The 15,818-nt window shown below is 48.8% G+C and overlaps 1 protein-coding gene across 16 annotated transcripts in view; it reads left to right on the top strand.

Moving 5' to 3' along the window:
* TEX14 (testis expressed 14, intercellular bridge forming factor) overlaps window positions 1-15,818 on the top strand; it is a 165,425-nt gene that overhangs the window by 558 nt on the left and 149,049 nt on the right. The gene's annotated exons all lie outside the window — the stretch shown is intronic.

Below are 15,818 nucleotides of genomic sequence, written 5' to 3'. Positions count from 1 at the left end.
CAGCAGGACAGGCAGCGGACAGTAGCGCCATTTGCATCCAGACTTGCAGTTGCAGGCCAGACTTTTTTTGCTATGTGACCACAGTTTCCTGCCTCGTACACATGTACTGGAGTGTACGTGCGTGTGCAGATCTGCCAAAATCATGATTTGTGATTTTTGCAGATGTGCGACTATTATGCCGAATAGTGTGCGGTTTTTGCTGTAGACATAGCTGTAGGGCAATTGGCCATATAGACCTCAACCCCTTGAGTGCCAAGTGAATTTGTGAAAATTAGGGATGGCCATCGACCATCAACGATTCAAAATCAATGGTTTCTGACTGATTTTGTATACTTTTGCCATCGATGGGAGAGAATGGTTTCCGTCAATCGATGGCACAGCAGAACCTAATTTTTGTTTGGTACTTGTTTCCTAGCACGGCCACAATCGGGAGTAATCGTGTACCTTAACTTAAGGTACACGATTACCCCCGATGGACCCGATTTCCTTTGAAATCAGGTCCATTTGGCCAGCTAGGACAAAATATCGGGGGCATCGCGTCGGTCGGGACCATTAACAATGGTCCCGACGCGACCGACGCGTTGCCCGCGATTTCCCCATAGGATTCAATGTTAAAAAATATTTTAACATTGAAATCGTGTCGGGAAAGGTAAAATATCGGGGGCATCGCGTCGGTCGGGACCATTAACAATGGTCACGACGCGATGCCCCCGATTTTTCCATCGGGTTCAATGTAAAAATATTTTTTTACATTGAAATAGTGAAAAAATGTGAAAAATGTGAAATGGGCCAATATGACCCATTTCACATTATAGATGTCCCCGTCGTCACCCCACGATAGACGCCAACCCGAAGCGTGGCGAGCGCAGCGAGCCCGCGAGGGGCGGCGGTGCGCGTCCTCCGACCTTTTCATTCCCCTACTATCCACGTCGGCGTGGAGTTGAGAATAGAATAGTGTGGCGAGCCACCGAGCCCGAAGCGTGGCGAGCGGACGCGGATACCTTCACAGTTATACGCGTCCCTTCGCGGCCTTCACAGGTGTCCGTGGCGACACGGACACCTGTGAAGTCCGCGAAGGGACGCGTTTACCTGTGAAGGTGTCCGCGTCCCCTCGCGGGGCTCGCTGCGCTCGCCACGCTTCGGGCACGGTGGCTCGCTGCGCTCGCCACACTATTCTATTCTCAACTCCACGCCGACGTGGATAGTAGGGGAATGAAAAGGTCGTAGGACGCGCACCGCCGCCCCTCGCGGGCTCGCTGCGCTCGCCACGCTTCGGGTTGGCGTCTATCGTGGGGTGCGCTGTACGCCGTTACATTTGGGGGGGTTGGGAATATTTTTACATTGAATACAATGTAAAATCGGGTCCCAGGGACCCGATTTACATTTCATAAAAAAAAAAAATCGGGTCCAAAATCGGTCGGTCGCGTCGATCGCATGCGATGCGATCGACCCGATTTTTTCGACACGACCACCCCGATGTAAATCGGGGTGGCCGTGCTAGGAAACAAGTACCTTTTGTTTTGTTCCCCAAGGTGCAGGGACACAGAGCATATCTCTGCCCCTGACAACCCTGAAGCCCTGCCCCCACACTCTGATTGGCATACAGTCCAGTCAGTCAAAGAAAGCGGATAGTTTGTTGCCATCGATGGCGACTTCACCGATAGCCATCCCTAGTAAAAATTGCCAAGCAAACATTTTTATTAATCATAATGAGCTGTAATGTTTAACTTATATAGGAAATATTATATTTTTTGGTACTTGTTTAGTTTCACGGCGGCAGCATGGCCGCCTGCTACTTCCGGGTTCGGCACTCCCCAAATTTCTAAAATAAACTCCATGCCAACGTGGATACCCCCACTATCCACATTGGCATGGAGTTGATTTTAGATAGTGTAGTGAGCCACCAAGCGTGGGCGAGTGCAGCACTCAAAGGGTTAAAGGTACTTTTTGTGCTAAAATAGCATCGTTGTGCATGCGATGCTATTTTAGCACAAAAAGTACCAGGTAATTGGTACGCGTATGGGCACCTTAACTATGTTTCTCATGGGCTCTACACACATGCCAATATGTATGTGAATGGGCGACAGCAATATGCTTCGCTGGCCAAGATTGATGCTCAGTGACCATCAATCTCGCTGATTGTCAGTGTTCTAAAACTGCCGCTGTCAGCTTGCTCAGCACACAGTGCCATCAGCTTGTGCTGTATGTGGGCTGTCAGCACTGTGTGCTGAGCGACAGTGCTGTAGCAGAGGCCCGCATAGCTAGGAAGCCCTACACACGTTGGCATGTGTGTAGGGCCCATCAGAATTTACACTCTTAAGTAGGAAGCATACAGTAGTTATTTACATTTTACCATCAATGTGATGAGTCTGCTAGAGTTTAAGTTAAGGTATGCGATGGGACCTGACAGGTGCCGTGCTAGGAAACAAGTACCGAAAAATCTATTCAACATGCAGAGAAGACATTAATTAAAGATCAGGACATGGGGAATGCCATGCTTATGTACTGTTAAGGTCCATACACACTGGGCGATTTTGCATCATGTATGGACAGCTATGATCACTTTTCATCGCTGGGGGGAAAGCTTTCAGTGCATACACACTGAGCTGCTGTCAGCATCACTGTCAGCGGCGGGGGGGGGGGGGGGGGGGCGGCTTTGCATAGCGCAGCACTATGCAAAGCTACTCATCTGCTGGTATTACCAGCAGATGAACGCCTTTCACGGCGATGATGCGAGAGCACGCAGCAGCGCACATCACACACACACAGCGCTCATACACACTGGGCGGCTTTGAGCTGAAAGCTGCTCAAACATGCTGTTTTGAGTGACTTTCATCTCAAACTCGCCCTGGGGCTGAAAGTAGCTCACTTTTGGTGTTTTGAGCTACTTTCAGCTCAAAATCCCCATTGTGTATGCCCCGGCGATGAGCACTGATGCGCACTCCTGCATCATTGCCGACCGTTGGGTTGTTTTACCAGCCAAATTAACCATTTTTCATAGTCTTGTACTATGGCAAAAATGCCCACTGTGTGTGATGCTTAACTTGTACTGTTAAAAATTTCGCTGAAAGACCATCTTTTCTTGACTGAGAAATACCATTGTTATCAGTTCCTTAACTTTTATAAATACAGGTTTCTTTGTGTTTTTTCTCAACACTGACACAGGGGACATAGGGGCCCATTTATCATGGATTGCAATTACAATGCGTTCTGGGCGGATCGTTACCGCCCAGGAATGCATTGTAAAATGCGATCCTATCGCAGGATGTATCATCCCTGAAGCAGGGGGTTTGGGCGCTGCTAGCGCTGACCTGGCCGGCAGTGTGATCCGTAGCCCATAGGCTACAATGGGCTACGGTAGCCCAGGGATGGGCAGCACTGCTGCCCGATGTTTAGACATCGGGCAGCTTCACATACCCCATACAAACCCATGAGGGATGCGGCCGGCGGCGATGCAGGAAGGATCTCAGCAGGGATTGGAGATTCCTGCTGCGGTCCCTCCTACATACATTCCAGTGACACAGTACTTAATAATTGCAGCTAACTTTCGGGGATTTAACCGCAAATATTGAATTATAAATGGGCCTCATATTCTGGAGAAGACCTGCATCTACCTTTTGCAATTCAGACCATGTAGCTACTGTGGTGATGGTGTGTCATTGTTCTGGATTCCCAATTGTTAATGTGTCCTTTTCTAGAACCCAAAATAAGACTGTGCCTAATAAATATATTGCATGTGCGATTACTGGTTACCCAAAATCAGATTCTGGGATTTGGTTTAGGGTATTATCTGGCTTATTGGGCCTACACAAGTAGCAATTTTTGCATGTTTTGCCTGAATAGATTAAGAAATTCAGCACAAATTGCTGTGTTTTTTTGCCCCATAGCGATGCACAGCCCCGCGCTTCGCTATCTCCGGCCTCAATATTTTAAGCAATAGAGAGAACACGGGCGATGACTAGATATTTCAAGCATACTTGAAATATCTAGTCATCGCCCGTGTTCTCTCTATTGAGAGCATGGGCTGTGACAGATCGGTTCGCACACATCTCTGGTGCAGTGCTGTGTGCTGAGCAATGCTAGATTGCTCAGCATAAAGCTCCCGCCGCTATGTATGTAGGCTCCCTTACTTCTGCAGTTAGTATTGTATCTATACTTATCTACATTTAAGGGGATGCAGTCAAAATCCCGACGGTCAAAATACCGACAACCATTGACCGACGGTCAAAATCCTGACAAGGTCAAAATACCAACATTTAAAATACCGACATTTCAAATCCTGACAAGGTCAAAATACCTACATATAGAATGTAGACAGGTGAAAAAGTCAACATGACTTTCGGTCGACAGGTCACGAGGTCGACATGGGTGTTTTCACTGTTTTTTGACCCGACATGTGCCGACAGGCGGTATTTCCTGCCCTACCATCCACTAGGGCGTGGCGGGAGAATAAAATAGTGTCCCAAGCGCAGCGAGCGAAGCGAGGGGCTGCAGTTGACTTCCAACTGTGTCCATGTCGACTGTGTCGACATTCGGGTAAAGTGAAAAAAAACCATGTCGACTGAAAGTCATGTTGTCTTTTTCACCTGTCTACATTCTATGGGTGACATTTAATAGAATGCGATTTTGGATTTTTGGTGATAATTAAAGGATTATAGCAGGTTTGGCCATAGGTCAAATAAAGGGATTTTTGTAAGAACTTACCGTTCGAATCCCTTTCTCTGATATGGTCCTGGTGACACAGCTCAACACTGGGATGTAGGAAGGTCCGAAGGAGCCTGGCACCTATCCTAAAGCTTTAGAGGGTAGGCTCCTCCCCTACTGCATCCCAGACTCTTCAGTTCAATCTTTCAAAGCCACTGGAATACATTAACTCAGTACAAACGCCTGCACATATTATATGCACATATTTCAACATAACTTTTAACCATATAACATGAAACATCATGAACCTGGCATACTTACTGAGCGTAAGGGAGGGATCGCTGTGTCACCAGGACCATATCAGAGAAAGGGATTCTAACGGTAAGTTCTTACAAAAATCCCTTTTTCTCTTTCAATGGTCCTGTGACAAAGCTCAACACTGGGACGTTCCAGAGCCGGTCCTTTGGGTGGGTACGCTCAGGTCTGCAGCTCTCATCACTGCTCGCCCGAATGATGCGTCCTCCGACGCGAACTCATGGAACCTATAGAATTTGGCTAATGTATGAACAGATGACCAAGTGGCAGCCCTGCAAACCTGCTCAGCTGTTGCCCCATGTCGAACCGCCCAAGAGGTGGCGACTGACCTGGTGGTATGCGCATTAATTCTGGCCGGTACCAGGCCTACCAACTTTAGTATATGCAAACGCTATAACAGAGCGCAACCACCTAGCAATGGTCTGCTTAGAAGCAGGCCAACCCATTTTGTGTATGTCATACAACACTAACAAGGTATCAGTCTTTCCAGGGCCGGTGCAAGGGTTCTTGGCACCCTAGGCAAAACTTCTGCCTACTCCCCCCCCCCAAACACCACCCATTACCCACTTTCCAGGTCAGTCAGGTGAAGGGACAGTGTTAACCTGCTCACTGGGCTGAGAATATGTGCAGTATAGCGAGCAGGTCTAATTTAAGTGTGCAGCTGCCACTAATTTTATTTATATATTTTAAGGGGAAAAAAAATGGTCTCTTACTTTTGAAGAATGCAAATCCAGGGAACAATCAGTCGTCATCTCGCTGCCACAAGTACAATTTCCACAGTAAACCTTGTTTCATAATTCACAAAAAAAGGAAAGTGTCTTTTCCTGCATTTCTCTAACATTGCCCCCTCCATGTCTCTACCATTGCATGCCCATTCGCTGTAGAGGAGGTTAGGCACTGGACAGAGGGTTAGGATGCGGGAGGTTAGAAGTAGGCACAGGGGAGGTTAGGATTAGGCACAGGGGAAAGGGTTAGGCTGCGAGAGGGGAGATTAGGATTAGGCACAGGGGAGAGGGTTAGGCTGCGGGAGGTTAGGTTAGGATTAGGCACGGGGAGAGGGTTAGGCTGCGGGATGGGAGGTTAGGATTAGGCACAGGGGAGAGGGTTAGGCTGCGAGAGGGGAGGTTAGGATTAGGCACAGGGGGAGAGGGTTAGGCTGCGAGAGGGGAGGTTAGGATTAGGCACAGGGGGAGAGGGTTAGGCTGCGAGAGGGGAGGTTAGGATTAGGCACAGGGGGAGGGGTAGGCACAGGGGAGAGGGTTAGGCTGGGGAGGGGAGGTTAGGATTAGGCACAGGGGAGGTTAGGCTGCAGGAGATTATAATGGTACAGGAGAGAGGGCTATGGGTAGGATTTGAATAGATACATTCAGGGGCAAACGCAGGATTTTCAAGGGGGGGGTTCCAGATATATACCGTAAGTGTGTGCATCTAGACAATATAATATATAGTGTGGTTTTTGTGTGGTTGTGTGGTTTTTGTGCACACCGAAGGTGCCCATGCTCTTTGAAAAATGGGTTTGGCCTAAAAGGGAATGCTGAATCCATGATCATCTCACTCATTTACATTACACATGGGGGTCATGGAGTACAAACAGTAACGGAGGCCAGAGAAGTTAGGAATTAACTGCTAGCTGATATCCCCCTCAGAGTTCATACTTTCTCCCCCTCATTGCCCACTTTGCAGAACATGTCTCACACCTCTATAATAGAAGCTGCGACAGCTCTTCTCCCTAACACTTCTTAACATTAAACTGCCCCCCCCCCCTCACACAGCATATCCATGAAATACCCCCCCCCCCCCCCCCCTCCTCCAGATCGTTCCTTAGCAGCAGCTGCCTCCTAACTTCCACATCCTGGCTCTTCTATATTTTGTAAGTCCCCTCCCTTACCAAGCACCACTCCTCTGCTCTACCTCTACCTCAGCAGCAGCCTCCCCACACCCAGCAGCATGCTACTCACCGCCACAGAAGTTCTCTTAAATGTCGGCGTCCAGACAGAGGCTGCAGCAGCGCAAATGTGTTGCCCCCCTCCCCCTCACACTGAATCAAGCTGGGGCTGGCGTCCGCGTGCTGACAGGGGAGGGCTGAATTCACCTATTTGACAGCCAGCAGCACTTGTCATTGCCAGGCAGGCGGCACAAAGCACTAGAGCCCAAAAAGCTCCTCGTCTTCGGCTTCTTCCTGGCTGCTGCTGCTGTATAACTGGCAGGCGCCAGAAACAGCTTTCACAGCAGCGCAGCAAGCCAGGTGGGCAGGCGGCCGGCTGATGCCTGGTTCTAGCAGAGTATTAAGTTCTGCCATGCCATCTACCTCCCACAAACTGCGGATATATAAAACCTGCTGGGAGAATAGAGGCAGCTCAAGGGCGCCCTCCAGTGCCAGACGCCCTAGGCAGCTGCCTAAAGCTGCCTAGTGGCAGCGCCGGCCCTGAGTCTTTCTGACACTCTTAACTCTGTCCACATAAACGCGCAAGGCACGCACAACATCCAAATTCCTCAATTTGTCCCTTTTTCTTGAACCCTCTGGGGGTTGGAACACAGGAAGAACTATCTCCTGATTTAGATGAAAAGCAGAGACTACTTTTGGTAAAAACTGGGGTACCCTCCGAAGGACTGCCCTATCATCGCGAAATATCAGGAAAGGGGACTTGCATGACAATGCTCCCAACTCTGACACCCTTTTTGCTCACGCTACTGCCAACAAAAATACCAGTTTCCATGTAAGGAACTTAAGGTCAGCCGACCTTAATGGTTCAAAAGGTGCCTTCTGAAGGCATTCCAAAACCAGAGATAAGTCCCATAGTGCTACTGGTTGTTTGTAGGGAGGTTTCAACCGAGACACCCCCTGTAAGAAGGTCTGTACTTCCGGCAATAATGCAATCCTTTTCTGAAAGTAAATGGACAAGGCCGAGATCTGCACTTTTAGTGACTGAAGGCTTAACCCAGAGGAAAAACCATCCTGCAAAAATTCCAACATTTTGTCAATTTAAATCGTGATGTGTGTGAATTCTGCCTCTCACACCACCGAATATAGGTTTTCCAGACCCTATAATAATTTGCCTAAGACACTGACTTTCTGGCTTTTATCATGGTGTTAACCACCGCCTCTGAGAACCCTTTATTCCTTAAAATGGCGGTTTCAACAGAAAGGCCGTCAAAATTAATCGAGCTGAATCCTTATGGTTGAACGGTCCTTGTCTTAGAAGGTCTGACCTCAGAGGTAGACACCACGAGTCCACAGACAATCTCTGAAGTCTCGAGTACCAGGACCTCCTTGGCCAATCTGGGGCCACTAAAATCACTGGGCTTGTTTGGGCCTGTATCCTTTTTAACACTCTCGCCAGCATTGAAACTGGCGGAAAAACATAAAGAAGATTCCCCTCCCAGGGGATAGTCATGGCACCCACTGCTTCTGCCAGAGGATCCCTTGTCCTGGCATAAAACCTGGGCACCTGATGGTTGAACCTGGATGCCATCAGGTCCACGTCCGGGGTTCCCCACCTCAAGGCAATCTGGTGAAATACTTGAGGGTTCAGGCTCCATTCCCCTTCCTTCAGCTCCTCCTAGCCTCTATATTCTCCACACCTGGTATGAATATCGCTGATAATGCTGGAACATTCTGTTCCACCCACAAGAGGATTCTGGACACCTCCCACATGGCCAGTTTGCTGCGTGTGCCTCCCTGGTGATTCAGATATGCCACAGCTGTGGCGTTGTCGGTCTGAATCCTTAAAGGGAGCCTCTGTAACCTGTCTCCTGCCAGAGAAATCACCTTCCAGACCGCTCTCAGTTCCAAGATGTTGATCGGTAATGCAGACTCCTCTGGAGTCCACAAGCCCTGCAGACGCAAGTCCAAGACTACTGCTCCCCAGCCCCTGAGACTGGCGTCGGTAGTGACTACCAGCCAGCTCCAGGACTGCAGGGACCGACCCCACTGAAGGGAATCCACGTCTGTCCACCATCTCAGGGAGACTCGAGTTTCCGAAGACAGCACTATCTGTTCTGACTTCATGGTCTGCGTGTTTCCTGACCAAGCCGTCAAAATGTTCCACTGGAACACCCGAGAGTGGAACCTGGCAAACTGCAACGTCTCGAAAGACGCCACCATCTTCCCCAGCAGCTTGAGGCACCTCCACACTGATGTGCTCCGAGAGCTGAGAATCTCCTGGACTAAGGCGACCAGATCCCTGGCCTTTGCCTCTGGTAGGAATACCCAATGTAAATGGGTATCCAGAATGACTCCCAAGAATTGGAGTCTCTGTGACGGCACCAACTGAGACTTTTGTAAGTTTAAAAGCCAGCCGTGAGCCTGCAAAAAAACTGATGGCTTCTGCCAAGTGACTCTGCAACATGTCTGCTGACTCGGCTTTGAACAGCAGGTCGTCCAAATATGGTATCACTGTGATTCCCCTCAGCCGAAGCACAGCCGCCATTACAGACATTATTTTGGTGAAAACCCTTGGTGCTGTGGCCAGACCAAAGGGCAACGCCTGGAATTGTAAATGGAGGTCTCCTATCGCAAACCTCAACAGAGCCTGATGTTCAGGATGTATAGGGACATGAAGGTACGCGTCCTGAACATCCATGGACGCCAAAAATTCCCCCTGGTCCAGGCTTAGCAGCACTGACCGTAGAGACTCCATTTTTAAATGGTCTACCCACAAATGGACATTTAGTGACTTTAAATTCAGGATTGGTCTGAAAGACCCGTCTGGTTTGGGTACCAGAAACAGAGTGGAATAGAATCCTCTCTTCCACTCTGCCCTGGGAACCGGAATTACCACCCCCTTCTCTAACAGAGAGTGAGCCGCTCTCAAGAGAGCTGTACGGAGCCGAGCCTCCTTTGGTAGTGAAGTGGGAATGAATCTTCTCGGAGGAAGACCTTTGAAGGGAATTCTGTAACCCTGGGCTATAATGTCTAATACCCAGGAATCCTGGTCTAGTAATGCCCATGTGTCCCTGAAATGTGAAAGACGTCCCCCCACCTTTACCACTGCCGGGCAAATCCCCTGACAGTCATGCGGAGGGTTTGTCCTCTCCTTTGGTGTTAGGTTTCTTGTGAAAGGAACCAAACTTTGACTTCGGGGCCTTACCCCTGGAGGACTGAAACTTTCCCCTAAATGACTGTCCTCGAAAGGACGCACCACCTCTAGGGGAGGGCCGAAAGGACGGCCTAAAACCAGAAAATCTTGATGTCTGCTTGGCTGCGGGGGCAGGCAGGACGGTACTCTTGCCACCCGTGGCCTGCTTAATAATCTCTTCTAATTCAGAGCCAAATAACAGCTTTCCTTTAAAAGCTAATGTTTCTAAGGCCTTCTTAGACTCATTATCTGCTTCCCAAGCCTTAAGCCAGAGTACTCTCCTGGCATTGATAGACACTGTGGAAACTCTGGTAGCCATTTTGAGAGCTTCCTCTTCAGCTTCCAGCACATACTCTGCAGCTGCTTTAAGCTTCTCCCCCAGCAACAACACACAAGGGTCAGCATGTAAAATGGTGCACAAATCATTGGCCCACTCAATCATGGCCTTAGAGACCCAGGCTGAAGCAATAAGGGGACGTAGAGTGAATCCCACCCCTTCAAATATAGCTTTGAGGTTACCCTCCAGCTTTTTGTCCACAGAATCCTTAAAAGCTGCTCCCCCTTGTACTGGTAATACAGTAGCTTTTGACAGACGTGCCACAGAAGCATCAACTACTGGCACTTTTTCCCAGAGCTCCGCATGAGACTCCGGCATGGGGTACAGACTTAAGAATCTCTTTGGCATCTGCAGCCTTTTATCGGGCGTTTTCCAAGCCCCTTCCAGCAATTCTTGCAAACCTTCATCTGAAGGAAAAGTAACAGTTTCCTTATGCTGTCGTTTAAATACACCTTTAGCAGGAGTTTTATCCTCCACAGAAAGTTTTAAAGCCTGTTTAACAGCAGTAATCAAATCCTCCACCCCTGCGGCTGAGGAATCTTCAAAATCATCACCCTGCTCCCAGGGAATGTCTGTATATGCTCCCTCCTCTTCATCTACCAATAAAGGCACCGAGTAAGACCTTTTAGGGGTCCCTACAGCATCAACATCAATCTTGTCTAGTAAGTCACTAAACCTGTTGATCCCCTTTGCAGTATCCTGCATCACCTGTATGAAAGCAAGATCTGCCTGGGTAAGAGGCAAGGAGCCAGAGGACTGCTGAGATGACATAGGTCTCTGAGATTCTACCAAGGCATCACCCTGTCTGTCCAGCAATTGCACTAAAGCGTTAACAGACCTGCCCAGGGCACTCACCCACGCGGGTTCAATTTGCTCTACCCTCTGGGGTTCACTCCCCATGGGTCTCACAGCAGCGCAAGTAATACACAAACCCCCCTTGGCCATCTGCTCAGGTACAAACTTTTGTGTACAGACATTACAAGCGCTCAAAGTATTAAGGGCTCCCTCCCCCAAAACCACAGCTTGTTGCTCAGACATGATGTAAAAGTAACCACACAGTGCATACAATGTACAACAGCGCTTATACAGAGCCAATGCACCAAGCCACTTATCTGTCTGTCGGTTTCAAATGCGGGGAAACGATGCCCAGGAAATCCAAACACTCTGTCAGGATCTGTCAGCCAGCTCAGCTCCGCTGCAAGCGTTCCGAATGGTGCCAAAACAGAGTGAGGGAAGAGACCAAGTCCCTGCTGCTGCGGGGTCCGTGACTTTTGGCGCCAACCACCCCAGACAGCCGCTCCCTTAGTAGGATCGGTACTTATGTAATATCTGGGCTCCCGTTTTTCTTATGAGACCGTGTCCCCTCGCGGGGCTCGCCACGCTTCGGGCACGGTGGCTCGCTGCGCTCGCCACACTATATAAAATCAACTCCATGCGTATTTGGATAGTAGGGGTATGAAAAAATGGGGTTCATTTAACATGGGAGCCCAGATAATACATAAGTACCGTAGGATCTCCTAGTTCCAGTATCTCCCCCTCGGCTGGGGACCACTTGGAACATGCCTGTAACACACTGCTGTCCTCTCATAACAGGAGCTCAGTGTGTAAGCTCCGCAGAAAATGGCCGCCGCCATCACGGAGCGCCTGTCCCCCATGATCCCCACCTAGCGTGAAGCCGGATTCAGAGCGCTCCGGAGCCCAGGCAGCTTCTTAAAAGAAGCTGTAAGCGCTGCACAGGGAGGCCAGACAGCGTCTCCCCTGTGCACAGTGAGCTGACAGGACGCGCTTCTGTCAGCTCCTGCTGCGCTAGCAGTGTGAGGATTCACTAATGAGAATCCTCTCACTGAGTCTACCTAGCTAGAGTGAAAAGTTAATAAAATAATAAAATACCCTAACTACTCTAATTCTTCGGCTGCTCCCGCAGCCCTTTAGAATAGCACCCACTCCAGTGGGCACCTAACACGAACTGAAGAATCCGGGATGCAGTAGGGGAGGAGCCTACCCTCTAAAGCTTTAGGATAGGTGCCTGGCTCCTTCGGACCCTCCTACATCCCAGTGTTGAGCTGTGTCACCAGGACCATTGAAAGAGAAATGCTACAGTGTGTGGCATAATCAAAATTGCCTTGCCTGCAAGGCCTATTTTGCCAGGAGAGAGCAACGCCATGGGACTGAGCATCCCTATCGCCAGCAGGGAAAAAAACATGTACACATGGTGCGATTTGCGCTAACGTGCTTGGCAATTTTTACTTTATAGTCAAAATTGCCTAGCACAATGCACCATGGGAGTGAGTTATTCTGGTTGACACGCTGCACTGCGAAGTTCGCAGCCCTGCATGCCACTTTTTGCCTGCCTGCAGGCAAATGCAGCCTCCCCCTTCGCAGTCCAAATTCAGACACATGGGTGGGAATGGATGTTTTACATAAACATCCATTCACAGCCTATGGGGAAACACCCACATCATTTGATGGTCGCCGAACATCGAATGATGTGGAGGGTAAAGACAAAATTAAGACACTCTAAAGCTGTGTACACACGGGGGCGATAGGGGCTGAAATCGCTGGGAATATGGTCGCTGAACGACCATATTGCCAGTGATTGGAGTGTGCACCAGCGATAAATCGCCGAGTGCGCGCTCCCATTTTCAGCCCCTGAATGGTCGCTGGTCGGAGGAGCATGCTCCTCCGACCAGCGACTTCCACTGCCTCTTCACCCAGCAGTGTGACATTTTCATCTGCGACCATCTCTGGTCGCAGATGAAAACGGGACAATGAGCAATATGATTGCTGAGCAATATATTGCCAGCGATCATATTGCCCTATGTGTACGCACCTTAAGTGTTGTTAGTTTTACATGTATTCCTAAGGGGAAAATGGCGGCCAGCTGACATCCGGTGATGTTAGCTGGCCACCCACATCACAGGGTGATTTCCATGGGAATGCCAATGGAACGCTGGGCGTTCCCATGGGCGTAACTACCCGCCCACGCCCCCTGGCCACGAGCGTTCGCTGTGGCCGCTTGCACCCTGTGCATGCACATGCGCAGACACAGTACAAAAACATTGCGCACCGTTGCAACTTCGCAACGTGGTGCGCATGTACCAGAATAAGGTCCCATGTGTGCACGGCTTTAGCATTATTGATTATTATGCACTAGGGCGGTAATGCATACAATCCTTTGATTTTGACTGCATCTGAGTGATAAATCGAATAATGGGTCTCCCGATGCGTGGGACTGCCGGTTACATGTCGCATCAAAAAATATGTGCTGCACATAATATTTATCGAATTGCATGAGTGATCGCTGATGGCAGGTGGCTATTTATTGGATATACCCATTACGGACACCATGTGGGCTGCCTTCAAGAACTTATTGAATAATCAATTATCCCATGGTAAAGTACCACGGCTACTCAAACCTCAAAAGATAGCACAACATAAGGCATACAGTATATTTTCCACTCTCACTGGAAAGAAATTATTGCAACTCACTGGGTTATTCAATAAGTCCTTAAAGGCAGCCCACATGGGCATATCCAACAAATAGCCTGTTTTTGATCAATGTGATCATAATAACACATAGGTCTGGGAACTTAGGCCTAATTATATGGGTTAATGCTCAAAAACAGATTCATTTACACTTGAACAGAGACCTGTATGTTGTGGTATTATAGCCAGGTGCATGCTTTACCAATCAGACCACACAATTGATGATGATCATCATTTTCATACAGTATGTAGGTTGAAACAAAGTCATTAACTGAAACAGCTGTGCAGGATGCTTTAAACTGGGTGTGGAACAGCCAAGTTTTGCTACAAAGGCGAGTTTGTGAAAGACTGTTTCATGTTACAAGTCATACACCATAGCAAGTCTGCACAGAGCAACACAACATAGGCCCTTATTCTGATCTGTGCGGCCGGAGCCGCATACGTTGCTCCGGCCACACAAACCAATCCCCGCCTACAAGACGGATCGCCACGGCCGTCCGTACGCGGACGGCTGGCGATCCGCATGAAAATGGTGGGGCGTACGCCTCCACCATGGTGGGAGCTGCCCCCTGCATTCGATGGTCGACGACCATCGAAGGCAGGGCCGCACGCTCCACCAGCTCACGCAAGCTTAGACCACACGGACAATCGTCCGTGTGAAAGCTTGTATGGGGGCGGAGAGCTGACATCCGGCGATGTCAGCTTTCCGCCCCCATCACTGGCGTCATAGCCTCATTACCATGCATACGCCCCGCGTTTGCATGGGAACGCCCATGAAACGCGGGGCGTATGCATAGGGAAATGAGGGTATTAAGCCCCTCACGCCCCTATACGCCCCCTTTGCGGCGTATAAAATTTTTGTGCGGCGATTTCGCCTGCACATGCGCAGAGTGACCTCTGCGCATGTGCAGAGTGAAAACATCGGCGGTACGGCCGCACGCGGGCCGTACCGCCGAGATCAGAATAAGGGCCATAGTTATTCTGCATCAGTAAGGTCTCTCCCAGGCAAAAATTTCAAAGCACACTGGGGTTTCAAGATGTGCTGTTCACATTTGAAAAAGCACCAAGAAACAGGCAATGTTGAGGACTGTAGACATGCGTACAGCATAATACAGTTTATCTAAAGTTTGGTTCAGCAAATTAGTTTATTCTAATTCTGTTCATGATGTACTGCTTTTCCTAGTGAAAATGGCCGTACTTGTGTTGAGCTCTCTTTAATAAATGGTCAACTTTGTGAAATGGAAACAGATCTACATTTGACAAACAATTTAGAGTCCATCAGTAGTGCAATGATAGGTGTGGCTTTTCTTTAATGCAGGAACAAATAACACAGGTACCATGTATTCATTTGACTTAAGGTGGCCATACATCAGAAAGATATTGTACCCAATCATACAATCTCAATTGATTGTAAGATGGATTGTATGCAGATTGTGTTCACATCTTGTGTACACAAATCATACAATCAATCATCAGATGGATTGTATGACTGATTGTATGATGGATTGTATGCAGATTGTGTGCACATCTTGTATACACAATCATACAGCAGATGGATTGTATGACTGATTGCAAGATGGATTGTGTGTAGATTGTGTGTCCAAAAACCACAAAAGGACTGCCGGGGATTTCAAGGGAAATTGTACACAATCATGAGCGCAATCGATCTTAAGATCGATCTTTCTGATGTATGGCCATCTTTAGTTAGTGGGGCTTAAGGCCTGGTACACACCAGAACGATCCTGATTGTTAGTAGATTGTTAGCAGATTGTGTGATGCTCGCACGATCCTGTTGGAGCACACAATCTGCTAACGATCTGCATCCAATCTGATCCCAATACGATCTGAGTCTGTATCCAGTTGAATGGATCTTTTACAGATCCTCACTGCAGCAGGTAGGATCTGTAAAACGACCAAACGACAGCGGGGACGCGCATCGGATTGGAATCGGATCGGAA

Source organism: Crinia signifera, chromosome 2 (genome assembly GCF_055691185.1).
Source record: "Crinia signifera chromosome 2, ASM5569118v1, whole genome shotgun sequence".
In the NCBI taxonomy this organism is placed as follows: domain Eukaryota; kingdom Metazoa; phylum Chordata; class Amphibia; order Anura; family Myobatrachidae; genus Crinia; species Crinia signifera.
Note: the sequence above shows the minus strand (reverse complement) of the source record. Positions and strands in the feature narration are given on the sequence as shown.